We start from the raw sequence: 13299 nt of genomic DNA on the forward strand, positions 1-13299 counted from the left end.
GGGGGTAAATATTATAGCACAGGGCAAGACAGAACCACTACCATTAAAAATAATAATAAAATAAAATAAAACTAAAAAAACACCTTAAAGTGGAGAGCCCATAGCCTTTTAAGGAAAGCTTGGATAAAAATTTGAAGCCGATTTGGAAGTGCCTTGTTCCTCCTCGAGTGAAATATTTAAGAGAAGCCAGGGGTTTTGATAAGACTAGCAACCTTTCTCAATGAGGTTTTGTACTTTCTTTGGCTGGAGAGATCATTTACAAGAATGGCAAAGCCTATGAGTGGGATGGGTGTGATCAGGCAAAACCAGGAGCAGGAATGATGGGTTGCAAGTTAGGACCATGAACAACTTTTTCTTGAACTTCCCTGAGATGTGTGGGTCAAGCATCTCATGAGGAAAGCCTATTTGGTCAGGAAGGCAATGAATGGTGAGGAGGAGGAAGCAGTGGGAAGCACATCTTGCCACCTTTCAGTAGGCTACGTTTGCTTTATTTCTTATCAGTCTGGATTCCTACCAGGACTATAATTAAGGCTTTCTTTGGCTGAGAAAGAAAGACCTGAGGATAGCTCATTTAATTCAAAATAATTATCTACCCAGGGGGGAAAGTAATTTGATGACTAAGGCTCTAGGCAAAGTTCCTTCCTGTTGCTCAGGAGTAGGGTATGTATTGGTATCTATTGGTCATGGTGCTTCGTTCTCCACTTTCAAATCATACTTCTTTAGTGCCATGTTTCTTGTGCCTGCCCACACAGCTGCCTGAAGTTTCTCTGCACCAGCCACACTAGACATTTGTCATTGCCTGACCCTCTCCTCCATCCTTGACTTACCTACTGAGTCTTAGCAGACTTTAGCTGAAAAAAGGAAAAGAAATAAAAATCCTCCTTCCTAATGCTATTTTTTTAAAAAAATAAAACTATATTATTATTATTATTATTATTATTATTATTATTATTATTATTTGTTGTTTAGTCGTTTAGTCGTGTCCGACTCTTCATGACCCCATGGACCAGAGCACGCCAGGCACTCCTGTTTTCCACTGCCTCCCGCAGTTTGGTCAAACTCACGTTTGTAGCTTCGAGAACACTGTCCAACCATCTTGTCCTCTGTCGTCCCCTTCTCCTAGTGCCCTCCATCTTTCCCAACATCAAGGTCTTTTCCAAGGATTCTTCTCTTCTCACGAGGTGGCCAAAGTATTGGAGCCTCAGCTTCACGATCTGTCCTTCCAGTGAGCACTCAGGGCTGATTTCCTTCAGAATGGATAGGTTTGATCTTCTTGGCAGTCCATGGGACTCTCAAGAGTCTCCTCCAGCACCATAGTTCAAAAGCATCAATTCTTCGGCGATCAGCCTTCTTTATGGTCCAGCTCTCACTTCCATACATCACTACTGGGAAAACCATAGCTTTAACTATACGGACCTTTGTCGGCAAGGTGATGTCTCTGCTTTTTAAGATGCTGTCTAGGTTTGTCATTGCTTTTCTCCCAAGAAGCAGGCGTCTTTTAATTTCGTGACTGCTGTCACCATCTGCAGTGATCAAGGAGCCCAAGAAAGTAAAATCTCTCACTGCCTCCATTTCTTCCCCTTCTATTTGCCAGGAGGTGATGGGACCAGTGGCCATGATCTTGGTTTTTTTGATGTTGAGCTTCAGACCATATTTTGCGCTCTCCTCTTTCACCCTCATTAAAAGGTTCTTTAATTCCTCCTCACTTTCTGCCATCAAGGTTGTGTCATCTGCATATCTGAGGTATTATTATTATTATTATTATTAGGCCTCAGCCTTGTAAATGGATCAAGCAATAACTTACAGTTCCAGATTTCTGGGAGAATTCAGGCGACAAAAGCATATTACCTTGGTCCTTTCCAAACTATGCTGTATTTGTATCCAGGTTCAATTCTGGGGGTTGGCATTGACCTTTGAAACTCTGAGCAGCCAGCCTGGGTACCATCAAAATCACCTCCTCCTGTACTATCCTGTCTGGAAACTCTACTCTATTGCAGAGGCCCTCCTCTGTGTTGCCTTGCCACCTGTGTGTGTGTGGGGGGGGGCATTCCTTCTAAGTTGTGGCTTTTGAGGGAAATATGCCTGACTTTCTCACACTTCACTTTTGGGTGGGTTTTAGATGAGTTTACACCTACTGGCATTTTCTAAATTTGACTTTCGTGATGTGTTTTAACTGCTGCTTTTTGTGCATTTAGTATTGTTGTTTATGATTCTGTGTTTTATGATTTGTACTTGTGAACTGCCTTGAACAGCTTCAGTGTACAGTGGTACCTCGGTTTATGAACACAATTGGTTCCGGAAGTCTGTTCATAAACTGAAGCGTTCATAAACTGAAGAGAACTTTCCCATTGAAAGTAATGGAAAGTGGATTAATCTGTTCTAGATGGTCCACAGAGTACTTAAACTGAAGCGAACTTTCCCATTGAAAGTAATGGAAAGTGAATTCATCCGTTCCAGATGGGTCCGCGGCGTTCGTAAACCGAAAATTCGTAAACCAAGGTGTTCATAAACCGAGGTTCCACTGTAGTGGTACATTCTGAAGGACTCTACCCTATCAGACTTAAACTGGATTAATAGTTACCGTACTTGCTCTTGCCAAAGAATCCTGAAACTGTAGCTCTGTGATGGGAGTGGCACTGGGGATCAATAACAGAAAGTTGTCAACCTGTGGGCTGTCAACTATAATTCCCAGGATTCTCTGTAGAGACCATTGCAATTAAGCAAGTATTAAACCAATGCAATGGGGTGCTATGGTCCATGGGGTCAGGAAGAGTCGGACACGACTAAACGACTAAACAACAACAACAAACCAATGCAAGCATTTAGCATGCACGAGCCCCTAGCACTCATTCTTAAACTGAAAACATGCAAGTTTTGCTGCATTTCTTCTGTTTTGTAATGTCTGAGTTGTAACTTATTACAGTTGCTGAATCACTAGCGAGTTTAGTTAGTTGGTTGGTTGATTTGTTCAGGGCACAGAAAATACAACCAGCCATTAAAGGTTAGTTTCTCTACGCCAGAAAAAAGGACATCCTTCTGTGTGTACAGTAGGGATAGTTTAAGCTATCTTAAATCACTCTACCTGCACTACATGTGAAATGTTAATTAAACCTTTTTTTTTCTTATTCTCACCTCTGCTCTGCCGGCTTTAGTGAAAGCTTGTCTGCCAGGGTAACTCTCTACAGGTACCTCCAATTCTGTTTGAAGTCAGTGTGCTGGGCTTGGCTCATAACTTTCACAGTAGATTTACCTGAAAGATCAATAAAAGCATGTTCAAAGCTAGATTGGCTTCATAGAGCCCAGGATTTTATTAATTTATATAAACTTCCTAAAACTTTCACTATAAAGAAAAAAAGGAGGGGGAAGGAACCTGTTCATACTTTACAGTAGGATAATGAAAATGGAACTAGAAAAGAAGTTTGAGCAAAGAGTTTTGACAACATAAGTGTACCGGCTGGGGTGACATCTTTATAAGAAGTTAACACTTGGAGTCACTTCATTAAAAAAAAAATCTCAATAGATAATTACCCTTCAACAAGGGACATGATTTTTTCAGTGAACTACTGACCAGCCACATGAGGCTACCTGATATTACTTGAGAGGAGAAGTTTGTGTACTCACCTAATTGAATCAGGGAATGGCCGAGAGCCAGGAAGGGGCAGAGTCTCTATTCTTATATAAGCTCTCAGTCTGAGCCAGAACCCTTGACTCTCCAAACTGCTGTCCATGGCAGCCAGCTATAAGGTTTGTATCTGCAGAACTGGACATGTGAATTATGGAGACTGAATGAACCCACTCTCTATTCAACACCATGTTCCCAGCCTAGCTGGATTGTTGCTTTCTGCAAATGTCTTCCATTGATGTACCTGGAAAGGAAATGGTACAGTTAATATCAGGTAAGAAGGTAGAGAGGTGGAAGCATAGAATCATAGAGTTGGAATGGACTCTGAGAAGCATCCATGACAGCAGGGCCTCCGGCGCCCCCTGCCCTGTTTCCCAGCGTGGCGGGTGGGTGGGCAGGCGCTGCGTATAGCGCAGCTGCCGCAGGCGCTGCTGCGTGATGGGCGGGCAGAGCTGCGCGACGGGCCGGCGGGCGGGTGGGTGCAGCTTCACAGCACCCCCCTGGTGGGCCGGCGCCCTGCGCCACGCAGCCTGGCCATAGGGCCGGCCCTGCATGACAGATGGCCATCCAGCCCCTGCTTGAAAACCTCCAGGGGAGAAGAGTCCACAACCCCCCGAGGGAGTCTATTCCACTGTCAAACGGTTTTTAGCATCAGAAAGTTTTTCGTGGCATTTTGTTGGAATCTCCTTTCTTGTAAATTGAATCCATTGGTTTGAGTCCTACCCGCCAGAGCAGGAGAAAACAAGCTTGTTTCCTCTTCCATGTGATATCCTCGAGATTTTTGAAGATGGCTATCATATCTCCTCTTGGTCTCATCTTTTCCTGGCTAAACATATCCAACCCTCAACCATTCCTCATAAGGCTTGGGTTCCAGACCCTTGATCAACTTTCCAGGTGTGGTCTGACCAAGGCAGAATAGAACGGATTTATTGCTTCCCTTGACCAAGACACTATACTTCTGCTGATAGAGTGATACAGCTCTACCTCTTCCTCCCCACACCCGCAGATGCCACAGCACAACTTAAAAGACATCTCTCTCTCTCTCTTTAAAAAAGTGGAAGTGTGGTGATTGTGTTGCTACTCCCTCTTTTCTCAAAATGTTGAGAAGTAGAAGCAGCATGAGAAAAACATGGTACATGGACTGTATGCTGATGATGTCATGTAGATGTTTTGTAAAAAGTGTGTGAATGATTCAAGAGTATTTCAGAGCAAACACATTTTCTGGGAACATCCTGCCCTTCTAACCCCAGAGCTCACTTTATGACATTTGGAGGAATTCTGCAGTAATTTAGCTCTCCTCCCTCAATGTATAAATGTGTAACAAGGTCATGTACAGTATTAATGAAAATTAGAGCTAAAGCTTAATGTCACCCGTTTAAATGGGAAATGTCTCGATAAGTATAGAGATAATTTGTGTTCTTTACAGCTAACATTAGTAAGATCTGAGTGCTAAGTTCCACCCCACATGGTGGTAGAGTTCAGCAAGGTACTAATCAGAACTTTTAAAACTGATTAACCAGCTTTCACGACTTTGATCTCTAAAATGCTGGAATTAGCCTTAATTAGAGGCGGGTGAGTACTGGCTAAATGGTAGCTGAATTAAAGGTGGAAACAGGTTGTTTTTTTGAACTCTTTTCTTCTCACTAATACTATTTCTTGCTCATGTTTCGATATATAATTTTCTACAATGAATTAGCAATGAGTCAGGTCAAAACAGAATGACACAATTTTTACAAATGTGTCTCAACTGCAGAAAAGTAACTACCGTGTTTCTCCAAAAATAAGACACCGTCTTATATTTATTTTTCCTCAAAAAAACCACATGGTGGCTTATTTTCAGGGGATGTCTTTTTTATTATTATTAAGTATGGTACAGTTTAACCTACAAGGTTAAACTGCCTATCACTATGGCTTATTTTTGGTGTATGGCTTATTTTTGGGGGGTATGGCTTATTTTCGGAGAAACACGTATCTAGCTACAACCTTTTCAAAATGTATGTCTCCCTCAACTATTCCAGTCTGGGTTCAGACCCAGGTTTGGGCCTGAATCTTTGGTTGCCCTCCTGGGTGATCTCTATCAGGAGTGGGATGAGGGGAGTGTGACCCTGTTGCTCTTACAAGGTAAATGGCATTTCCTTGCATCACATACACATATATTGTTTTCCAAATGCCCACCCACCATATTTTAAAGTATATGAACAAGTAAATCAAGAAGATCTTATATGAAAATTAGGAAATTTACTTGTTTTTATAGTAAATGAGCAATGGCAATAGGAAGAGGAGGAGACGACCTCTAATTGGCAACTAGAATAATAAAACACATTTTAGGATGAAGAAAAATGAAAGAAAGAGCATAGTCACATGATGCATAATAAACCTATTGAACTCATCACTATAGGATGTTGTCATGTAAACAAAGCTTAGATGGCTTTCAGATGTAGAACATTAATAGAAATGACCAGATGCTTGAGGTGGTAGGTGATTTTGTCTATCTGGGTTCCACCATAACCAGCAACCTCTATTTTGACACTGGAGTGGGCAAGCATTTTGGCAAGGCAGCTACAGGAATGGCTTGCCTATCCAAAAGGCTCTGGGAGATTGTGATGCTAATGGCCAATACCAAGATGAAGGTCTACCAGGAATGTATGCCGAGCCTGCTGCTTTATGGTAGTGGGTCATGGGTAACTTATACCTACTAGGCGGGAAGCCGATTTGTCTCAAACCCTTGGTGAGTTAGAGACTTGCCCTGCATGTGAAGACAGACTCCAGAGGATTGAGTGGATGAGACCAATAGTGGATCCAATGGTCAAGAAGGTGGTTTTTGCATGTGCTGTAGAGGGAAGTGGGGGACAGATGAGGCTCATCAACCTGACAAGGTAGCCCATCTAAGAGAAGGAAAATTATGATCCGAAACTCCCACTGCCTTGCAAGATATTGTCGGGAAAAGAAAAGGCTCAGGAGTAAACCCTACACCAGGCTTTCCCCACCTCAGCCCCCCATATGTTTTGAGACTACAATTCCTATCATCCCTGACCACTGGGTCATGCTAGCTAGGGATCATGGGAGTTGTAGGCCAAAAACATCTGGAGGGCTGAGTTTGAGGAAGCCTGCCCTTCACAAATCCAGAGGAGAGTCTCTATGGTGGTTGGATAGTGCCTTATACGCATCCTTCTGGCAACTCCTGCAGTCAAGCTGGTGCCAAACTTATTGCACTGCTTTCCTTTGGACCACCTCAGTGAGGCTGGGGGGGGGCGGTGTTTTGTTGTCTGGGCATCCCAGGACCTCCATACATACTGCCCAGGCTTCTGCTCCAGTGAAGTCACTTTGGTGCTGCAATCACATTGGTTTGACTTCATCCCTGGAGGTGACCTCCATCATCTCTCAAGACAGATGGATGCTAAGAAGTGAATGGTATAAAAGAGAGTGAAAAAACATTTAACAAGAGCAAATGGCAACAGAATATACCAGGTTCACAACAAACAGAGTTTTCCTGCACATCAAATTATGAGCACCTGAGTTTCAGCACTACATTTGATAGCATCTTGGTGACTGACGGTAGAAAGACTTTAGCTATCAGGTGTCACAAAATCCAAAAGGTTTTAGGAACCATGCGAAGCAGCAACATTTAACAGTTTAGCAAGGTGGGGGGGGGACTCTCAGTGAAAGTTTTCCTGCTGTTAATGAGACAGAGGTGACTGTAAACAATACAATGCCTTATAGCTATTTTCTAACAAGAATCAAAGCTGTAATTAAATATAAAGCACTGTCAATGATCAAGCCTTTAAAGTAACTTATCATGGCTTCACTTTCTGTATCAAATAAGCTTCACATAAGAAAGGCATGAACTTAACTGAAAAGAGAACCATAAGAAAGCTATGATGAAGACCTACTTTACACTGTGTGTGTCACACAGATCATGTAACTTCAACAATCAAAGTATTGTTACCAGATCTTGGGTCTGATCATCGCACAAACATGGATGTTAATTCGAGCAGATTTGTCCCCATTAATTTCTGTCAAACGCAGCCTTTCCTCCACGGTAGACTTATGACAATGGATTGGGGTTTTGCCTTGTCTCAACAAAGGAATCCTCTGCAGTTTACCCAACACACCTGATTACCTGTATTGTGTTTTATCAGCTTTTTGGCCAGTATAGCAGACAGGAGGATACAGGTAGCATATCTCTGGGTCCAAGTGTACTTGTTTCCTTGTCTCTCTCTGTCTGCTTTCCTCCTCCTCCTCCTCTTCTGTGCAGGTCATGGCAGCTGAGGGAGCTGGGTTTCTGCTCCGTTCAACATTACATTGCATGATGTGTGCATCTGAGGCTGGATCAGATAGTGAGCTGATGACCACAGCATCTTTGTCTCAATCTGCAATGATACATTGATGGCTGTGCCAGTACAAGCAGACCCAACCCATGCGCAGAAGTGCCTGCTAGCTTACCCAGTCCTGAGTCTCGGGACTCCATGTGCCAACACCAGTCTTCAAAAGGGAAGCTCATGTCACATCTTACCTTATGCCTAGCCATGAGCCTTAGCGCACCTTGCAACCTGATATATTTCTGGGCATCATAGCAACTTTTGGAATAAAGCCTTTGGCAATAATCATGCAAAGAGTCTGAGTGTTGTATCTACTAGTGGGAGCCAGGACATGAAATCTTGGCAGCTTCCACTTGGTGTACTCCAGGCATCCCCAAACTGCGGCCCTCCAGATGTTTTGGCCTACAACTCCCATGATCCCTAGCTAACAGGACCAGTAGTCAGGGAAGATGGGAATTGTAGTCCAAAACATCTGGAGGGCCAAAGTTTGGGGATGCCTGGTGTACTCAGTAGGTGAGCTGGGTGAGCTAGCAGTGAGCAGGTGGGCTGTCTGATGCTTGCCCTGAGCCATGCCAACCCTGATAGACCGTAGCTAATAAATTTGTGGTCTCTGCTTAAACCATACATCATGGTGTGTAGTCCACCTCCACTATGCGTCTGCCTCCACTGTCAGTGGCAGTATGCTTCAAACCATAGTAGGGGACGGATGCTTCCCCTACATCTGGTTGGCCACTGCGATAACTGGATGCTGGACTGGATGGGCCCAACTGCTCCTCAGTGATATGGCAATTACATGTGTCCATACCTGCCAAGTTGCTGTCAGAGAAATAAGGGACCGGGCCGGAAATAGCAGACCGGAAGTAGTGCTGCCGTCATTTTGGAACTGGGCGGAGCATGCTCAGAAGTGACTTTTGATGCTGCTCCGCTCAGTTCCAAAATGGCCACCGCACCAGAATAAACCGGGGAAAAAACAAAAAAATCAGTTTTTTCAGTTAGGAACAGCTGGGAAAACTGGGACTTCCCGGGGAAAATGGGAGACTTGGCAGCTATGCATGTGTCACACAACAGACCAAGTTGTGAATAAGTGTGCATAGGAATAACAATACTTTGATATTTTGCAATAGGCACCACCCTATGTGAGGCATTTCCTCACATGTGGAAGGGAAGAGGCAGTGCCTTCTTCCAAGGTGCTGCCTACCATCAAAAGTTTATCTAAATTCTGGTCCTGAAAGCAATTCTTTACATCTAATGCTGAGTGAGTTTTGGACACTGTTTCAGTTGATGGATTTTTTTAGCCAACTCAACAATATACTGGAGTCCTTTTAAAACCCTCAATTCAAACACTCTAGAGCTTTGGAAAGTAGAACAGTTATATCCCCTGACTTCAAAAAAACAAAACAAAACATCGTAACTTTCACACACCCGTGTGTTTTTTCCATTTTTTTTCCCATCTGTAAGCCACCCTGAGTCACTTCTGGGGAAAGGCGGGGGAAAGATGAATATGTAATAATAACTCTTTCCATTTAACTGAAGACCACATTAAGTTAGGATAGCTTTTGGGTTGCACTTTTAAAGTTGGCTAATTGTTGCCCAAGTGGCCAGGACCACTGTGTTGTGTAGGACTCCACAGAACAAGAGAGCTCTCCATGGAGGACATTACGCGACATGCAAATTGCATTCTATTTTGATTGATAGATTAGCCCCATTGCAGTGTATGGAGCAATGTGCTAAATGTTACATATGCCCTTAGTGAGTAATTTCAGGAAATTATTAAAACAGGCTTCTTTTAAAGGATCTGGTATTGTAAGTCAAAGAGATGCCTAGCAGACCCAATGCTGATTAGTGTGGGTGACCACAGTATACTGGAATCTTTGATAGTCCTTGGCTTTTCCTTGGTTTCCCTGAGGCCCTTTGGACCAAGCAAATTCAGATAGCTGATACACCCTTGGCGTTCTGGGAAACTCAGTGACATTTAAAGGCTGCTGGGGCCCATTCTGCTAATATCTAAACTAATTAAAATCAAATCATAATTGTAGAAGCTTGTTCACTGGAATTCTAATAAGCCTTGGAGCTGTACATGCCGAATGTTGCTGCACTAACGGCAGTTATCAGTATGTGAGAGCACCATTTCGCCAGAGAGAGAATTGTTCCTGGCATTTTCCCTCCCACTTGTTCTTACAACCATCTTTCTTATATAACAAATGTTGCTGCTAATGTGAGGTGAAGTCTCGGATTTCATGATGTCAAGGCAGAAATGTAATAAGACTTCTGTGGACAGGAAAGCTTGCCAATGAAGCCCCATTCAGAGAAGACAATAAAATCTCACGGTGGCAGCAAGCCGCTTTGTAAGGTTCGTTATGGAAGACTCTTATCACTTTGAAGGAAACGACTGTGGATGACTTAAAAGGCAATCCCATACATTTCCCACCAACTTCTAGGATGGATAAGCAATAAGCAGGGGCAGAGGCCAGAGAGGGGCAAAGAATAACATTAAAAAGTGGTTGAAATCTGCCACCAGGTAAGGAGAAAAGGCCTAATAAGAAGACAGACAGCTCCACAGTGAAGGTATTTTTGAATTGAAAAAGTGGATAAATAAAGACTCCTCACTCCATCCAGCATCACAGTGATGCAGAGAGTAGGGCTCTAGGCTCTGCTTGTTTGCACACACAGTGAAGTATTTTTGTGACCATTTCATTGAGAACCCAACAAGACCTGTTTGTTTTTGTTTTATAAAGCATACAAGTATTTTACTGGACTGTTGCTGGTTTTCTCAAAGGCCTTTGGAATGATGCAGAATAAACATACAGCCACATTCAGACATTGGATTTTGACACACAGTCAAGGATTCACCCATGGTATTCCAGCTGGTTTTCACTATCAAAGTGTGAGCCATTGCTCTGAATATTTCTTTATTGACCTATAATCCACATGTTTAGTAGATGACCTTCATAGCCATTTTCGAAATAGCCATTTACAAATATCAGGTATATCTTGATTGTGTTTTATAGTCACATCTCCTGCCAGAATGCAAGCCAAAAGGAGAAAATGGCATATTTTTAGAGGCTAGGAATGTAGTGGCTTCCAGCGGTTCTGTTTCTTTAATGTAGCTGCAGCTCCACCATTGTTCTAGATGATGTACAGCTCTGACAGAGTCAAACCTAGTATTTCTACTTTGTTCTGCAATACCGTTCACCTGACTGGTTAACTGTACTGGATGACTAGCTTAGGACACTATCCCACTTTTTCAAATAGACACACTTCTGTGGATAGAAATGCTATTGAAATAATGACTCTTGCTAACATCACATTTTTGAATTTATCTTTATTAGTCTGTATTTTAATTCCGTTCAGTGCATCCTCATTAAGCAACTGTTTGCTCCCTTGGGCATTTTTGAACTACCTTTCCATCTAAGCATTGCTTTTCAAGGTTGTAAAACTGAAAGCCTATTTGAATTTTTATATAGAATCTGCTAGTTCCTTCTTCCTCCCCTGTAGAACTTCAGGCATTTCTGAGCATGGACAGATACCTGCTTTTCCTGTATATAGTCTATTATCCTGAACCACACCGATAAATATTCCTGTGAGGAATTAAATAACACATATCTGAATGGATTTCCTATAAGCCAAATGTCTTTCTTCTTTCTTTCAGAAAACAGATTTTCTGCACTTCTGTTTTTATTGTAACTTATTGCTTGTGAAACATCATCTGGGTACTGAAGTGGATATGTTCAGACCAGGAGATGGCTAAACCAGGGAGGAGGATTAAAATGTTGATCGTGGTCTTCAAATATTTAAATGGACTCCATAAAGCAAAAAGACAAAAATTGCTTTCACGCCATGGAAGTACAGGTTAAAGGAAGCAATGGGCATCAACATGAGCACAAACACTGAAAATTGCCTTTTCCTACCAGCCATTTCTCAGCTCCATCTCTCTCACACATGCTGTCTCAGTAGCTTTCCCTCCGTTGGATACACAACACATTTATCCAAATGAATTTGGGACTGGAAGGGCTGGCCAGAGGGAATCATGTGCCTTGTTTTCCCTGAGGGAAAGACACTGACCTCCTGCCCTGAATCACCTGGGAAGGTCAGAAGACTTGGGGAACTGCCTTGGGGACTTTTCAAGGAGACCAAAGCATTTAGTTCTGCCTCCTACAAAGCGAGTGAGGAGTCAAACTCAGAAGGGGAAGTAGGTTCCATTTTTAAAGAAATGATTTAGTTTTTAGAGGTTCTAAAATTCAAATGTACCTGATGTGATTGTGATGAACTTACTTCAGCAACATTGAATGTGATAGCTTAGAGGTGTATGATCTGCCCATTAAAAAGGCAGCTGTGAAAATGTGCCAGACACATAGGCAACATCCTTCACATCCTGATCACACTGAATTCCTCACAATTTCAAAACATTCTGGAGTCCATTCTGCAAAGGGAAAGACTGATCCCGCCTCTCTCACATTCCCTGTAATTAACAGAGACTTCAGGGGAAGACAGTCAACTAACCTCACAAGTGAATTTATTGCCTACTTGTGAGACATAATTTCATTGAGTACTATATAAACAAATGGGCATAATTTCTCAATTCCCCCCTAGACTAGATGCTTGTTGGTTTACAGCAGCTATAGATCACCCTTCAACAAAAACTTTTCCAGTCATGTTACTACATAAAAAAATACAAATTGAAAGTTCAGTGACAAAAACATAAAGGTAAAGGGACCCCTGACCATTAGGTCCAGTCGTGACCGACTCGGGGGTTGCACCCTCATATCGCATTATTGGCTTCCAGGTCATGTGGCCAGCATGACAAAGCCGCTTCTGGCAAACCAGAGCAGCACATGGAAACACCATTTACCTTCCTGCTGTAGCAGTTCCTATTTATCTACTTGCATTTTGACGTGCTTTCGAACTGCTAGGTTGGCAGGAGCTGGGACCAAGCAATGGGAGCTCACCCCGTCACAGGGATTCAAACCACCGACCTTCTGATCGGCAAGCCCTAGGCTCAGTGGTTTAACCCACAGCGCCACCTGGGTCCCACAAAAACATAAAAAGCAACAATTAAAAACCCAGTCTTAAACTCAAGTATTAGATAATAAAACAACTAGGATTAAAAAAATTAAAAGTTAGCACAAATTTTAAAGGACTGAGGAAACAAAAATGGTCCTCACTTGATAGCCAAAAGGCAATAAGAAGTCACCAGCCAGCCAGGCAGGCAGGTATCTCTGGGGAAGGCATTCCACCCCCAGAGTGCTGTCACTGAAAAGGATGTTCACCAGCCGCCCACTGCACTGCACCTCACGCCACCTTCTCTTGTGGTCCTTCAAGAGATAAGACTGTCTTCTTCAAAAATCAACTTCTTGAAAA

The sequence above is a fragment of the Zootoca vivipara genome, chromosome 3 (genome assembly GCF_965207765.1).
Source record: "Zootoca vivipara chromosome 3, rZooViv2.hap1.1, whole genome shotgun sequence".
NCBI lineage: Eukaryota > Metazoa > Chordata > Lepidosauria > Squamata > Lacertidae > Zootoca > Zootoca vivipara.